Genomic DNA, 15395 nt, shown 5'->3' on the forward strand with positions numbered 1-15395 from the left:
CAAATAAACACATAAAATCTTTAAAAAAAAAAAAAAAAAAATATATATATATATATATATATTTGGAGGATTTCAGAGTAAGGGAAGACAAAACTAATATTCCAGTAGTGGGTGAGGTATTTAATGTCTTAGCTGGTAGTTTTAGTTTTGCCCATTAACTTCTCATTATATTTAGGTTTTTTTCCCTGTTTTGCATTTTAAAAAAAATTATGGACCACTTCACAAATATATGTGTCATCTTTGTGCAGGGGCCATGCTAATCTTCTCTGTATTGTTCCAATTTTAGTATATGTGCTGCTCAATGAACCGTGTTTTGTATTTTTAATTGCATTTTCACCTATTTTAATTGAGGCATAAATATTTACACAGAATGTTTAACTCTTACAAAGCACCAGCTCTTAAGTATACAGTTCATAATATGCTACAAATGCATGTATCTAAGTAATTCACCCTAACCTCATGAGACAGAACATTTCCATTACCCCCAGGAAGTTTCCTGTGTGTCCTCTAGTCATTCTGAAAGTCTCCTTACCCCCACAGGCAATATTCATCCATCTTGCTGCATGTGTACATAGTCTACTGTTTTTTATTGCCAAAAAGTATTCCACAGTAGGAATAAATGAAAATCTAGCTACTTTCCTGTTAATACACATTGAGTTGTTTCTGGTTTGCAGCCATCATGAATAAAGCTGTTACGAACATTCCTGAACAAGTCTTCTGTGTGAACATGTGTTTTATTTCCCTTGGGGGTAATTATGTAGGAATGAAAATGGCAGATCATAAAGTAGGTATATGGTGAACTTTATAAGAAACTGCCAAAAGGTTTTTTTAAATATTGTACCATTTTACACTCCCATCAGCAATGTATCAGATGCTCTACATCCTCACCAAAATCTAGTGTTGTCCAACCGGTTTTTTTAAAAAATAAATTTTAGTGTAATTTAATTTATACAGAAGAAAAGTGTGTCTCCCTTTAAAATGTACGCTGCAGTGAATTCTGTCCACTGCACACATCCATAGAACCACACAGCCACCATACAACCAACATTTTCATCTCTCCAACTCCCTTCATGCTTCTCTGCAATCAAAGCCCTCCCAACTTCAGACAACCACTGATCTGCTGCTCTCTCTCACTACAGATTAGTTGACTAAGTTCTGAAATTTTATATAAGTAGAGTCATGCACTCTTCCAAGTCTGGCTTCTTTTTTTTCCTCAGCATTTTGAGATTCATTCATGGTGCTAACCGTATCAACAGTTTGTTCTTTTTAAATTTCTGAGTAGTATACTATTACATGGATATACCACAGTTGTCTGTTGATGGATTTGGGACTGTTTCAAATTTGGGAATACTATGAATAAAGCCGTTATGAACATTCATGTATGAGTCCTTTTGTGGACACTGTTTTCAGTTCCCTTGAGTAAGTACCTAGGAGTAGTCCACATGATAAATGTATGCTTCACTTAATGAAAATCGTCAAAATATTTTTCTAAGTGGCTATGTAATTCTGCATGCCTCTCAGCAATGTTTGAGTTCAGTTATCCTACATACCCAATAACCCTTAATATTTTTATTCTTCTTAAATTTAGCTATTCTAGTGGAGTACAGTGGTAGTTCTTTGTGGTTTTAATTTGCATTCCCCCCCCCCCCATCATGATGCTATTGAACATCTTTTCATGTGCTGATACACAATTCATGTACCTTCTTTTAGGCAGTTCTGCTTTTTCCCATTTTAAAAATTGGGTTGTCTGGAAGCAGGTCCTTGATCAAATACACATAATACAAATATTTTCTCCCCATCAGTGGCTTTACTTTCCATTTTCTTAATGGTGTTTTACAAAGAGCACAAGTTTTCATTTTGATGAAATACAATTTATCGTGTTGTTTTCTTTTCTGGTTGGTGCTTTTGTGTCCTTTCACAGAACTCTTTGTCTACCCCCAAAGTCACACATATTTTGTTCTTGACTAGTTTTATTGTCTAGCTTTTACATGTATGTCAGTGATCTATTTGGCGTTAACTTTTTTCCATGATGTAAAGATAAAGGTTCATTTTGTCTATATGGATATCTACGTGTTCCAGCACCACTCAAATCATCTCATTGAATACTAATAATCATGTATGCATGGGTGTCCCAATTCTCCACTGCCTTTCATTGTTATATATATATATCACTAAAGCAATTCTATACTAATGATTTTTGTAACTTTAAGTATTATAAAATAACAATATAAATAATATAAAACTAATTCTTTTTTTCAAAGTTGTTTGGTTACTCTGCGTCCTTTGCATTTCCAAATAAATTTTAGAATTAGCTTGTTTATTTCTAATAAAAAATTTGTTAAACCTTGCTGGAATTTTAAGTGGAAGTGAACTGGATTTATACAGCAATTTGCGGCTAAGTCACATCTTAATAATACTGAGTCTTCCAATCCAGAAACATGGTACTATATCTCTCTGTTTATTTAGGTTGTCTTTAAGATATTAAAATAATAAGGCTATTATTTTTGTTTCATTTCTCAGTTGTTTAATATATAGAAATACACTGATTTTTGTACAGTAGCTTTGTATTCCTGTATCTTATGACCTTGCAAAATCTACTTACTAGGTCTAGAAAGTGTTTTTGGTAGATTCCTTACAATGTTCTCTGTGCACAATCACATCTGCAAATAAAAAGTTTTACTTCTTCCTTCTCTTTTTCCTTCCTTCCTTTTATTTCCTTTTCATGATTTATTACATTAAGTAGGGACTCCGCAATATTGTCAAATAGAAGTACTGAGAGCAGGGCGGCCCGGGTGGCTCAGCAGTTTAGCGCCACCTTCAGTCCAGGGCATGATCCTGGAGCCCTGGGATCGAGTCCCATGTCAGGCTCCCTGCATGGAGCCTGCTTCTCCCTCTGCCTGTGTCTCTGCCTCTCTCTCTCTCTCTCTCTCTCTCTGTGTGTGTGTCTGTCTCTCAGGAATAAATAAATAAAATCTTAAAAAAAAAAAAAAAAAAGAAGAAGAAGTACTGAGAGCAGACATCCTTACTCTGTTCCTGATATTAGTAGTAAAGTATTCAACATTTCTCCAAGTATGATACCTGTAGGTTTCTCTGTTATCAAATGGGGTAAATTTCTTTATATTCCCAGTTTTCTGAGAGATTTGATCATGAATGAGTGTTAAATTTTGTCAAATGCGTTTTCTGCATCTACTGAGAGATGATCATATGAATTTTCTCCTTTATTGTTTCTTGTTAAGCTATTAAATATGTTAAAATGACAATCTTTCATTTCTGCGATAACTCCAACTTAATCATGACATTATTATCCTAGATTTAACTTGCTAACATATTGTTAAGAATTTTTCTATCTACAACCATGAAGGTTAGTGGTTTGAATTCCTTTCCTTATAATGGTCTTGTCTAATAATTACCAGGCTTATACTGGCCTCATAAAAAGGAGATGGGAAGTATCCCCTCCACCTCATTTTTTGAGTTTGAATAGAATTGGTATGATTTCTTCCTTAAACATATAGAATATGTTAATGCAGCCATCAGGTTCTGGAGTCTTCTTTGTGGGTAGGTTTTTAACTACAAATCAATTTCTTCAACAGATTTAGGACTAGTCAGATTTTTTTTTTAATTTCTCCTGGGGTATTTTGGTAATTTGTATCTCTCAAGGTGTAATATTGTGATTTATACTAAGAAATACATATTTGGTCTTCATCTCCATTCCCAGCACAGAGCACCTAAAACCCTTGGAATTTCCAAAGTGGTAAGAGCAACAAAGGTGTCTTTTGTTGTGTTAATGAGGTGACTTTTGGACTGCACCTAAAGATAGGGGCTGGTTGCCAAAAGAACCAAACCTGTGATTAGAGAGTTGGAACTTTCAGGCCCACCCCTCTGACCTTAGGGGAGGAGAGAAGGGCTGGCGTATGAATCACTCACCAATGGCTAATAATTTAATCAATTGTGCATATGTAATGCAGCCTCCATAAAAATCCAAAAGGATGGGGTTCAAAAGCTTCCAGGTTGGTGAATACATGAGGATTTGGGGAGAGTAGTGTGCTTGGAGAGGGCATGGAAGCTTTACACCTTTCCCCGTACCTTGTCCCATGCATCTCTCCCATGTGGCTGTTTCTGGGTTATATTCTTTTGTAATAAATCAGTGATCTAGTCAGTGTTTCTCTGAGTTCTTTGAGTCACTCTGCCAAAGTAACTGAACCCAAGGAGGGGGATGTTGGAACCTCAGATCTACAGCCATCTACAGCTGGTGGGTCAGACAACAAACCTGGACTCGAAATGAGTGGCTAGGATGAGGGGGCAGTCCTATAGGAATGAGCGTTTAATCTGTGGGACCTGATGCTATGATGTGGTCTCCAGGCAGACAGTGTCAGAATTGAGTTGAACTGTAAGATGCCCAGCTGGTGCTGCAGAATGGCTTGGTTGGGGAACCCATTGCCACCATACACAAACAAATCTGAATGGGTACAGAATCCTTACACACAATCTACCCATAATATCTAACTGTCAAATTCATGGACTTAAAGTTGTTCATAATATTCCCTTTTTATCTTTTTACTGTCTGCAGGCTCTGAATGATGTCCCCTCTCTTATTCCTGATCTCGACATTTAATGTTTTTCCTCTTAATCACACAAACTGATTTCTAAAGTTTGAAATCCTTTCCAGAGACTGACATAAAGTCGCTCTCTGGTCTGCTGTCAATTCAAAGCCAACTAGAAAAGACAAAAAATCAAATTTATGCTAAACATTTCACCATAGTTTGGCAAAATCAAGCAGTATTCACTTTCTAAGCCATGTGTTTTTGGTATCCTTATGCATCCTGAATATATATGAATATTTCAGAGCCTTAAATATCTCTCTACCTTTTTCCTAGAGATCCCACTTGATCCAAACACAATTTTCAGTACTGGTTCAAAGTAGATACAAGATTATGATCAAATAAAAAGACAGCCAAGAGCAGAGACAGATGCTAAGGATTAAATAGGGAAAAATGATTCTTCTTCCAAAGTCCTCACCTAAACTGAAGACAATTTGCATTAGCTCTTGTCTAGAGCGGATGCAGTTCTAGTAACCGTAAACTATGATTATGATATGAAGTTCTGTCAATATCTTCAACTATGGATTCTAGTTTGGGTCACATCACCCCAGGAAAGACTCCAGTGGTACCCAGTCTCTCCCACTAAGTCTACAGTGTAACTGTGTGATTTTTAATCAACTGTACGTTTTGGTAAGGCATCACTGGTGCTTTAGGCAGCCAAAACTAGTGAGAGTCAGAAATGAAGGCAGCTTAAAAAACAAAACAAAGCAAAACAGAACAATGTATCAATTGAAAAATGTGCAAAGGATCTAAACAAACATTTCAACAAAGACATACATACAAACGACCAACAGTTATATAAAACGGTGCTGAACCTCGCTAATCATCAGAGAAATGCAAACCAAAACCACAGTGAGATAGCACCTCATCCTGTTAGAATGACTATTGCTAGACAACAAAAACCCAAAGTATTAGGGGAAATGTGGAAAAAAGGGAACCCTGGCACTCTATCGGAAGGAATGTAAATTGGTACAGCCAATTTATATGGAGGATCCTTGAAAAATTAAAAATAGAACTATCATATGATCCAGCAATCCCATTTCTAGGTACTTATCCAAAAGAACTGAAATCAGGATCTCAAAGATAATATTTTTTGTGTTAAAAAAGAAAGAAATCTTGCCATTTGTGACAACATGAATGAACCTGGAAGATATCATGCTAAGTGAAATAAGCCAGTCATGGAAAAGTAGATAAATACTATATGATCTCATTTATATGTGGAATCTGAAATAGACTCACAGAAGAAGAGACTGTATCACAAGGGGCCAGGGAAAGTAGGGAAAATGGGGAGGTGACTGTCAAAGGGTACAAAGTTTTAGTTATGCAAGATTTTGTAGACTACTATAGAGCAAAGTGCTTAGAGCTAACAGTACTGTATTGTATATTTAAAATTTGCCAACAGGGTAGATCTTATGTTAAGAGTTCTTAATGCAGACACACACATACACACATACACAAATGCAAAAACAGCAGTAACAATAATACTTAAGGAGGTCATGAATATGTTTATAGCCTCAACGGAGGGAACAGTTTCATGCTGTATATTTATCCCCAAACTCACTGAGTTGTACACATTAAATATGTAAGCTTTTTTTTTTTTAATTTTATTTATTTATTCATGACAGACACACACAGAGAGAGAGGCAGAGACACAGGCAGAGGGAGAAGCAGGCTCCATGCAAGGAGCCCGATGTGGGACTGGATCCCAGGTCTCCAGGATCATGCCCTGGGCTGAAGGCGGGGCTAAACCGCTGGGCCACCAGGGCTGCCCATGTAAGCTTTTTACATATCAATCATACCTCAATAAAGGCATTTTAAAAAGCCAAGGTATGTCAAATATCCAGAACTCTAACATATTTGGGTATCTAACAACTATTCTAACAGGAGGACCTTTGAAGAAGCAACCCTGGACCTCTGTTTGAACAGCTTTATATCAAAGTCAACTAGAGAATCTGGGATTTCCTATTAACTCTCAGAGGCACTGTTTTTACCTAGGAAAAGAAAGCAAAAGAGAAATCCATTCACCACTGTCATTTATTCTTCTTCTATTGATATACTCATACCCACTTTTTAGTGTCTCTTGGCAAAACAGATACATGGGGTCTAAACTGAACATCACATCCTAGAAGACAAGAAATACTTCGCATGCATGCCATCACATTCAAGGACGTCAGTTTTCTCCAAGGCTCCTCTTACTCCTTTGAATTCAAATCATTCTCTTTGGAGATGCCTATCAACCTCAGTTATGCCTTCTTCATTTGTTTACCGTCTCACTCTGTCAGAGCCTCCTTATCTTTACTCCTTCTCCAACATCACTTTCAATGACTTCAAGAAATCCTGCCTCTTCTTCAGAATTGGCAACTGGAGTCTGTCATTAGCTTGCATTGTATTTGCACTGTGCTATCCAGTGCACCTCACATTCCATGAGATTGAAAGACAAGACTGATTCAACAGACAGAATGACTGCTAGTGTTAAATGACTGGAAGGGTATGTGGAAAGAAATATTCTGTTAATGATTAGCTTATTATTATTTATGTTAGAATACCTACTGAAACCCTTTATGATGTATACTTAAGCAAAGAGCATCATATATATATATATACACACATATATATGAATGATAAATATGAAAGAGCACATAGAGAAAGAGAATGAGGATATATACGTTTTATTGCATTGTAACTTTTACTACCCTTGATAGAGTTAATATGAACAAATGACTGACTATAAGATGCACAAAAGAAATTATTCTGTTACTTGCTTAAAGAAAAATACCTTTCTGTAAATGACACAAAACAAATTACTTTTATAATACAGCTAAAATGTATCAATAGCTTCAATATGACCAGAATCAGAGTTCTATAACTTTAAAAAATATTAACTTTTGGTTAAAGTATAACATACACACAAAAATGTACAACACGTATCATGGTTGAATTTTAAAGTGCTCTTTTGACATAAAGTTTATTTTATCTGAAAAGAATATTACTTTGGTATACTAATGACATGTAGAAATGCAGGTGATTGAAAATATAAGAAAATAATTACAATTTTAATCTTGAAATTTTCACTTGTTCAGTCATTTAAATTTCTCTCCATATTTTTGCCTGTTTTTTTTTGTGTGTGTGTTTTTTTTTGTTTTGTTTTGTTTTTTGCCTGTTTTCTTTACATTGATTTCAATCTGGGCAGAAAAATTCCAAAATCAGGATACCATAAGAATTCAGACTTTGGAAGGAGCTATGAATGTCATTTAGTCTTATTTTTCTCAAACTTGGAAGGTCACCAGGGGATCTTTTTAAAAGTTAAGGCTTTTCAGTCTCACTTCCAGGGATTCTAACATTAGCTTAATGGTGGGAATAAGAATCCGTGGTTTTATAAGTTGCCCAAGTGATTCTAATGATCACCCAGATTTCCCTGACTTAAATTCCTACCAAAGCAGGAATTCTGTCTATTATTCCCCAAGTGAAGGTCATCCTATCTACAAAGAATACATTCAATTTCAGTAACCTTCTTTAAAAAAAGTTTTTTTTTTTCTGAATACAGAGCTGAATAAATTGGCTCATCTATCCACAGATCCTACCCCTGCCCTTCCTAGCCATTCAAAATAAATCTTACCTCTTTTCCAAATTACAGTACTTGAAAATACAGTATTTTTTAAAAAGTACAGTGCTTTGTAAGTTTCCTTTCCCCATTTACAAAATTGGTAAAATACATGTATGTGTGTCTAAGTATGTATGTGTCTATCTACATAGACATACGTGTACAGAAGGAGGGCTGATACCTACACAGTTCAAAATCTGTATATAACTTTGGACTCCCCAGAACTTACTGTTGACTGGAAGTCTTACAGATGACAAAAACAGTCAATTAATACACTTATTTTATATAATACACTATTTACTGTAGTCTTACAAGAAAGTAAACTAAAGAAGCTATTATTAACAAAATCATATGGAAAAATATATTTACAGTACTGTTTTGTTTTTGTCAAAAAATATCTGCATATAAGCAGACCCACACAGTTCAAACCTGTGTTGTTCAAGGATCAATTGTATATATCTTCCCTTTGGGCAGAGAAGGGTATCTATAATACACTATTAAATGAAAAAAAAAAAAAGGTAAATTGAAAACATTTCCTAAAAGCATTATAATTGGGATCCCTGCGTGGCTCAGCGGTTTAGCGTCTGCCTTTGGCCCAGGGCACGATCCTGGAGACTCAGGATCGAGTCCTGCGTCGGACTTCCTGCATGGAGCCTGCTTCTCCCTCCTCCTGTGTCTCTGCCTCTCTCTCTCTCTCTCTCTCTCTCTCTCTCTCTGTGTGTGTGTGTCTATCATAAATAACAAAATAAATAAATCTTAAAAAATTTTTAATAAATAAATAAAAATAAAAGCATTATAATTAATATCTGATTTAAGCTGGATGCCCAAAGTATTTCCTTACCCCCTTCACATTCACTAGGTAGATAATACATTTCCAGAGCCAATATGTAGAACCCAGAGGAGAAAATAGGACTCACTGACCAACCTAACACAAGTTCTTTTAAATACAGAATCTTTACTTACTATCAAACTTCTGGGGATTAAAGATGTCTGGATATCTTGAAGTTAAAAAAAAAAAAATGATGCCCATTAATCCCCAAGATCACAGTAGCGAAGACATATCCAGAAGAAATGTAATCATAAACCCAGCTTTCTAACTACTGATATTTAAGGATACTCTCCACATTGTAAGAAAAAAGAAAATCAAGATGTTCTTAAGAATATAAGTTCTGCCAAGATATACTAAAGATTAATGCACTGAACAAGAGTCTAAGTCAAGAGACTATGTCCTCACTTGGGTGTAAGAAGGAAGCAGTAGTTATAGGATCAGGAGCAAGCACTGCATATGTAGCACTACTCATGACTGTGCTAGATGTGGATCGTGACAAGGAGAAAAGGTAGTAAGAAACCAATTCTGAATCAAAACCACGCCCAGTATCAAATAGAAAACTTAAGAGCAGCCAATGTAACTAAGGAAAAGAAAATACACTCTTTAACTTGCCATTTTTTAATAATAATAGTTTTCTCTGGTCTGCCCAAAAACTTTCCCCAAAATAGATGGACATTCAGAAATATCAAATATGGGTTCTAAACCTATTCTCTTATTCACAAATCTACACAGTGGGATTCCTTGCATATTCATGGAGAACTAGACAAAAGAGGACTTAGAAAAAAACAATTAGTTTCTTAAACCACAGTACAGTGTATCTGCTTGTCCCTCAGATTATTTTAGACGTACAAAAGGCCATCTTCCAGATTTTATTGTGAAATAAAATATTTGCACAATCTTCAATTTATTTAAGAATATGACAGCTTCGACTAAAAAACTATTTTGGTGGAAGCAATCCAAAATGAAGTTTTTACATGAAGACATCTTCCTACTCTAAACCAATAGAACATATAAAAGGCTCATTAGATTTAACATATTTAATTCTTTATGGTCAATTAAAAGTAGATAAATATAGGACAATCTTTAAGTCTAATAACCTTTCGGTTTGCTAATCTAATCACATCAACCAGAAAGAAAAACAAGTGCCTCCCATATGGTCTTTCTGTAACAGAAAGTAGCTGCATTCAGTAATGGCATCTGTGCGTCTTTACCCACACTAGCATTGCTCACGCTGAAATCACCATATTGTTAAGTATAATAAGATGACAGGTCCCTTCACAAAGCAGAGAACAAAAGAAATGGAATATCACTTTTGTACTAGAATAATTTGACCTGGTAAAAACTGAAGAAATGAAAAAGGATCAGAGATTCTGTAACCAAAGAATAAGGACTTCACAAAATGTTTATCTCGGAAGAAAACAAATGCTAAGAAACACAGACAATGTATTGAGAAATTTTCTGTAGCTGGGGGTACTCATTTGCTGATGGCCCGCATCTAGTGATAGGTCCCACCCAATTCATTCATATCTGGAATTCTGCTGTAATGTCACTTCATACCTGCTGCTGCTACTGCTACTGATCTGAATTCTGGAAGGCTTTACCTTTAATCTCAACCCGCAGCATAAAGTTTTTGACATGCAATGGTATTCTGACATACAGACTCAGGTTTACAAAGGAACACATGTTTAAAGTTAAATAATAGTGTTATATTACATGGCACTACAATGAGCCTAGAATGAGTCCTAGGCCTCCCCTGAAAAACAAAAACAAAAAAAACACGTTTTTAAAAAAATATTCAAGTACTGTTTTGAGTAAGTGTGTATCCTTCTCAAAAAGTATGTAAGTATTATTTTAAACAGTATAGGTTTTCAAGAAGCCAGAGTTCCACAAGACTAGTGACATACTGCCTATTTTTAAAAATCTGGAAGTGGTGTCTGTTGATCATAGTTTTGGAATTAAGCAAAAAAGAGAAAATACAAAAATAATGTAATCCCCAAATTCTTATCATCTAGAATGAACAACGGCTAACATTTTGTCATAACCAATGTCATGATCGTTTTTAACTTGTGATGAAATGTTTATGATATTGAAAAATGTTTAATAAAGAACGTTAATAGACTAGCCGTTCATTTTAAGACAAAATATTTTACCAATACAGACACATTGTCTTTTTATAGTTTCCCCACCAGCCCATGTCCCCATCCACTGGTGTGTTAATTACCATTATCTCACCTCTTAGTGCAAATTATTTCATAGACGTGTGTACACACTGTGTGGGTTACTGTTACTTGGTTACAGGCTTCCCAAAGGGAGGAAAGATGCAAAGAAAAAATGGCACCAAAGATGTGAACAGTAGTCCTAATGAAAATGGAGGTCCAGAAAACAAAATACTCATACCCTACACACTTCTGTATAATCTAAATTAAGTATTCACATGTTCTGTATCCTTACACAAACTCAATAACGTTTTAGAATTTTTCTTAGTCTTGACTCACTCATTCATTCACTCATTGGACAAAAATATTTGTGGGCCAGCAATAGGCTAGGCGTTCTTCTTGGCACAGAAAGTACCATGTGAACAAAACGAACCACACTTAATACTAGCATTCAAGATACATGATCTGCCCCAATAAATAAGCAAAATCAGATGGATAAGCATATCAGATGCACAGTAAAGGCAAGCAAGGTGTGTCATGGGAGCAGGGGGAAGGTGTTCGATAAACCCAATGGTCAGCAAAAGCTTCACTCAGGTGACCTCAAGGCAAGACCTGAAAGAGACAAGGAAGCGAGCCCTGCACACACCTGAGTGGGGAGAGTGCTCCCAGTGGAGGATACAGCTAGTGGTGGGAAGGCTCTGGGGAATGCCACGCCAGGAGCGTGCTCAAGAGTCCAGAATGACCAGTACAGAGGGAAGGCAGTGAAAGCAGCAGGAGGTGAGGTCCAGGAGGAGGGAGGGCAGATTGTGTGGGGCTCTGCAGGGCCTATAAGGACTTCAGCTTTTAACCCTGAGGGAAATGAGAAGCCATCAGAGGAATGTGAGCAAAGGAGTGACACGCTCTGATCTACAGAAGGTTCGCTCTGGTTACCGTGTGGAGAACAGACTCTAAGAGGGCAAGCACGTGAGGCTGACAGTCACCCAGATTTGTATAGTGTGCATGAGAGAGATCAAAGATCACTCCAAGAAGCCTGACCTGAAAGGCCAGAGTGCTGGTGCTTGAGAGGAGGGAACTGGGAAGGTGGGCAGGAGGAGTGGATGCAGAGAATCTGGAATCTGGTTTTTGATATGCCTCTTTACTCTCCAAGTGGAGACTCAGTGGTCAGGTGGATGTAGGAATCTGACTTTAAGGGATATAGAGACCAGACAGGGGTGGACACACACACACACAACTATACAGGTGTATATTTGAATTATCAGTATATACTTGATGTTTAAAGTCAGGAAAGTGAGCACAAGGTCACCTGGGTGGCTCAGTGGTTGAGCATCTGTCTTTGGCTCAGGGCATGATCCCAGGGTCCTGAGATGAAATCCTGCATTAGACTCCCTGAAGGGAACCTGCCTCTCCCTCTGCCTGTGTCTCTGCCTGTCTCAATGTGTCTCTCATGAATAAATAAATAAAATCTAAAAAAAAAAAAAAAAAAAAAAAAGGAAAGTGAACACAGAAAAAAGAAAGAGGGTCAAACTCAACCCTGATGTATATGAAGATTTAGCAGGCCAGAAAGCTGAGGAAATTACCAGGCTGAGAAGTGAGGAGGAGGGACCAATAAGGTAGGTGGATAATCAAGACAGTACAGTGTACCCGAATCTAGGTGAACACTGAAGAAAAATTAAAGCCCTTCCTACATATTCCTTCACTAATTCAATAGTATTTACTGAGCACCTACTATGAGCCAGACACAGTCGAAGCAAACAGGGTGCCTGTTGCTATGGGAGTTGCAGTCCAGGGGGGAATACGGATAAAGCAATTCACAGGCACTATTCCTAATAAAGCAAAGGGTGTCTGGGAATGATGCACTGGGGGGTAACTACTCCAGTCCTAGACGGTCAGGAAAGGCTTTCCTAAGTTAGTGAAGGTGAAGGAGAGACCAGATTGATGAAAAAGCAGGCAGGAGGGAGGTGGAGGAGGAGAAACTGGAAGGGTGGAAGGAAACAGTATTTGAAAGGACCCAAAGTGGAGAGAAGCGTGGAACAAACAGTGTCCCCAGTGGAACAAAGTGTAGGAGAAGATTATTTACTGTCCTTTCAGCCTTCTCAAGAGTTTGAACTTTATTCCACAAGCGATGGGAAACCAGAAAATTGTTCTCCCAGGGGGAATGTAACAATTGACCTTGGATTGAAGGAGGAGCACTGTGAGTACGGCAGGTCCAGGGTGCCTGCGGAGGACCAGGCTCAAGGCTGGGAACCGGGCTCAAGGCTGGGAAGGTAGTCAGGGAGCCTGGGCTGTGGCTGACCCAAACTCAGGTAGTGGCTGCGGGATCTGGAATGCAGACTTGGTAGGACTTTGGATAGGAAGAATGAGGAGAGAGAAGGGTCAAGGAATGATAACCTGGTTTTTGACTGGGACAGATAAGGAGATAGCTGGTGCTATTCACTAAAAGAAGGAACTCCGCCAGAGGGGAAGGTCAGGTCGCTGGTAGGAGTAAAATCTGTTAAGTTTGATGCCTGTGGGTGATCCAAAAAAAAAAACAGTTTAGCAAACAGGTCTGGAGAGCAACTATAACACGTGGGATTGAGCTGTAAATTTAGAATCACCAGCAAGCAGATTAAAGCCATGGGAGGGTGAAAAGTGAGACCCTTGGAAGTGAGAAACAGTAGAGGAATGGCAAGAGCCTGGCTCTAGGTAAAGCCAACATGAAGGGGGGCAGAGAGTAAGAAGAACCCCAGGGAGAGAAAGGGGGAAGGGAGAAAGAAAGAGAGAGTGCCCAAGATAGCGCCTGAGAAGGAACAAGGGACAAAAGCCAAGTGTACAGTATTCCAGAAAGAGGAGCAAAAGGATGAATTCTCATAGTTCAGACACAGAAAAATGCCTTACTGTATTATCTACACTATTCCAAAATCAACCAATGATTATCTTTCATCAGCTATAATACATTTTAGTCCTGGGACAATCTCAGTCTAGATGAAGAAGCCAGACATCAAATGAAATAAATTAATAAATAATACTGATTAGCATCAGTAAATATGTTTATTTTAACAACCGATTGTGGAAGGGCTGAAAATTCTATCCCTGGGGAATACTATGGCCTACAGATAAAAAAATGAAATAAAGGGATCCCTGGGTGGCACAGCGGTTTGGCGCCTGCCTTTGGCCCAGGGCGCGATCCTGGAGACCCGGGATCGAATCCCACGTCGGGCTCCCAGTGCATGGAGCCTGCTTCTCCCTCTGCCTGTGTCTCTGCCTCTCTGTGTGTGTGTGTGTGTGTGTGTGACTATCATAAATAAATAAAAATTTATTTAAAAAAAATGAAATAAGTATTAGAAAGAGGAAAAATAATGTGGTCTAAAAAACTGAGGAATGAGTTGGTTTAAAAAAAAAAAAAAGGCAAGCTGAACCTTAAAGGATGAGCTCTATAGTGTATGAAAGGGGTGATGATATCACCAAGGATTCAGTCTAAATTAAGCGATTCTGTGAGCAACGCCACTTCAAGGCTAAATGTCGGAAGACTTCACAGACCAGACTGTACACACGCACACAACACACCAGCTCAGAGAGTAAAATGATGTTTTCAGACACACAAAGTATGTAACTCTGCATGAATAGAACTGTGCCATCCTTACTGTACAATCCCAAGATATATTCTACTGAATTGTCACAATTCATTATTTGAAGAGGATTGTTTGTCATCTGTTTGGTTTTTAACCTTCTAATATATGCTTGGGGAGTGGTGCTTACATTTATTCATGTACCAACACAATTAGATTCTAATACATATGATGAACAAGTAGTTCCACCTTATTTACAAGGGTGGAATTAACTAGATAAGTCATGAATCGGAGATTCCTATTAATTTACTACATTAATTTCTTCTGTCCTACACAGTTAAGTTTTTGGCTGATTAACAATATTAGTATTAAGATATATATGCTTGTGTCTTTGGTAGGTAGAAACACATAAATGTGTGTATTCCAACACATTTAGGAACATGGCTATCGGTTTCTAAAAGCTTTTAAAGAATGACAGTACTACTCTAGAATGTAATACTTCTAATAAAATTAAACACAAAAATTAAGTGCAGTGTTTCAAGACTTACATATGTATCAACCCAAAGAATTCCAGCGGCAACTCTCTTTTTATTACTAATAAATATTCACAAGTGCATCCAAAGTATCAGTGAGAGGTAAATGCACAACAATGAAACAGGCAATAAT

At 37.4% G+C, this 15395-nt stretch overlaps 1 protein-coding gene and 1 non-coding gene across 6 annotated transcripts in view; both read right to left on the reverse strand.

Moving 5' to 3' along the window:
• Positions 1-15395, reverse strand: part of ARHGAP21 (Rho GTPase activating protein 21) — a 137648-nt gene that overhangs the window by 118299 nt on the left and 3954 nt on the right. The window lies entirely within an intron of this gene.
• Positions 204-307, reverse strand: LOC112931170 (U6 spliceosomal RNA). Its single transcript, XR_003237291.1, has one exon. It is a non-coding gene; the product is annotated as a U6 spliceosomal RNA (small nuclear RNA).

This window comes from Vulpes vulpes, chromosome 2, assembly GCF_048418805.1.
Source record: "Vulpes vulpes isolate BD-2025 chromosome 2, VulVul3, whole genome shotgun sequence".
NCBI classification, from domain to species: domain Eukaryota; kingdom Metazoa; phylum Chordata; class Mammalia; order Carnivora; family Canidae; genus Vulpes; species Vulpes vulpes.